Consider the following 2,500-nt stretch of genomic DNA (forward strand, 5'->3'; position numbering starts at 1 on the left):
AAGCCAGCCGGCCTCGCAGGAGGACTCGACTCGCTCTGCAGCACCGGGCAAATATTTCATCCCCCCCCCCCTACCTCCCACCCCCCACCCCTTGTTCGCCACGACATGGGATTGAGGAGGATGCCTTTCAAAGAGAACCGGGTCCCTCTTGAGTTCTGACCCAAATGTAGCGCTGCTGGGTACTAGCCCCGCAGGCTGTGAGGGGGGCGCCGAGGGGGGCTTTGCCGTGAGCCCGGCTAGACGGGGAGTACGGACGCCGCCCGGCCCCGCCCCCCCCCCCCCCCCTCGCCGCCACGGGCCCCCAGACAGTCGCTCACTCCGTCTCCAGCTCTTGACGGCTCCCCAGACGAGGCAAGCAGACACGGAAACAGAAGCCGGGCCGTCCAGCGGCAGATGTTTTTCTCCGTGTGATATGTTACAGTCTGGGTCTGACGAGGCCTCCTCCTCCTCCTCCTCCTCCTCCTCGGTGGTGGAAAAGTCATCCCTCAGATGAGGAGGTGCTGCTGGAGAGCTGCGTCGTAGAGCAGCTCAGGCCGCTCTGTTCATTCGCATCACCTCCACCGGACCTGAGACCTGTGGTCACTTTTAAAACGCGGCTGAAGACTCGTCTGTTCAGACAGACCGTTGTCTAACCTCCTTGGTCCTTTATATGTTTTTATGTTGTGTTATTGTTGTTTTTTTTGTTTTGTTTTTTACCATTGTTTTATTTAGCATAATGTGTGAAGCACTTTGTGACCCTGCCTATTTTTTATTAATTTTTTTATTCTTATTTTCTATTCTCTTTTATCATATATGTTCCATCCTGTTTTATTTTCTTATTTTATTAAATACCATCTACTAATAAAATTTGTTTTTATTTATTCTGTAAAGCGCTGTGTGCTACATTTGTTTGTATGAACATGTGCTGTATAAATATAATTGACTTTTCTTTGGCTGCCAAAGGTGTTATATAAATAAAGTTGACTTACTTCCTTGGGACCCGCCACGCCGCCCGCTGGCACACAAACGGAGCGGAACGCTAGCCCTGCTGCTGTGAGTGAGCGGGCTCCCTAACTCAGTGTTTGTTTGTGTATGTGTGCAGCATGGCAGGGTGGAGCTTACCCACTGCAGGGTGGGGTGGCGGTACTGTACCTCAGCTTCAGCGACAAGGAGAGGGACGACACCCTCCACGTCCCACTAGCCAACAAACACCGGAGAGAGGGGCATCATGGGAGTTACTGTACACGGCAGACAGGGATCGTCGCCACACAGGCTCATGGGAAATGTGGGTTTGAGGGAAGTTGAGGGGAGGATGAGAGTTGAGGAAATGCTGTACAAAAAAAATGGACAGGAAGGAAGTGATACAGGCGGTATTACAACGTTATGGCCATTCCTAAATTAAATCATCAGTCATACCTGATGTTAAGCCGTTCCATTAGACTAGGGGGAGGTGAATCTCGTGCTGAGGGTGATTGTCTGGTTTGAGATGGGGGGGTGGCAGGGGGGGGGTGGCAGGGGTGGGCTAACGAGGGCTGCTGTCAGGGTCGGTGGCAGCCACTCAACAAAGCCGGGGATTTTCATATCAGGACTGTAATATCTCCCTTGGCAGACAGACATGAAGACAATGAGGGAGATGCTCCACCGGCTTCTCCCCAAAACCTGCATCTTCAATCAGACTATGGCCACATCCACACCAACACAGATATTTCTATAAACACATTTTTCGCCCCACTGGGTAAAAAAAAAAATCACGTACAGACCAACAGATTCTTGGAAAATCTTTGTCCACATGACAACGCAGAAAATAATATTCTATACAAAAAAAGGCTCAGATAATGCCAGGCCAGATGGCATGTCACTCAAACACCATAGAAGAACATTGCGAGCATGCGCATCGAGCGTCACAATGTGCCTGTACGGAGAGGTGGAAGGAAAACTATTCGGCGCATATATATTTACTGGCCTCCTCTCAGCGGTGTAGTGGGTAAGTACAGCTAGGTTGATTTGAAAAGCACTAATCAAGCCCAGCAACATGGACCAAACATAAAGGATCCTGTATACAGCCATAATTGTTCTGCAGAATGTTCCTGACGCATGCTCAATATGTACAATTCTTGCCGCGCAAAAAATCAACAACTCAGTTTTACCCTTCCGCACGAATACACTGAGAACGGAGTTTTAAAAAACGTCAGTTTTCAGTGCCGCAAAATCCCCCCCAAATATCTGTGTACGTGTGGACGGGAGGCCAAAACGCAGAGAAAATAGCCTACTAAGTTTTTCCGAAATATGAATATGAATATCATGGCCTCTTCACACCGCTGCCCTTTGGCAGGAGGCTGCGGTCGACTAAAACTGTTTGACACAGGAACAGCTTTTTCCCCTCGGCCATCAGCCTTATCAACAAGGCTCCCCTCTGCCTCTCTCCCCCGCCCCCTGCATTGTTGAACTGTACTCTTTTGTAGGCCAAATGCACTGCTAGTTTTCTACTATGTTTGTATTTCGCACAGTCCTGTCCTGTTTT

This window comes from Borostomias antarcticus (genome assembly GCF_949987555.1).
Source record: "Borostomias antarcticus genome assembly, chromosome: 21".
NCBI lineage: Eukaryota > Metazoa > Chordata > Actinopteri > Stomiiformes > Stomiidae > Borostomias > Borostomias antarcticus.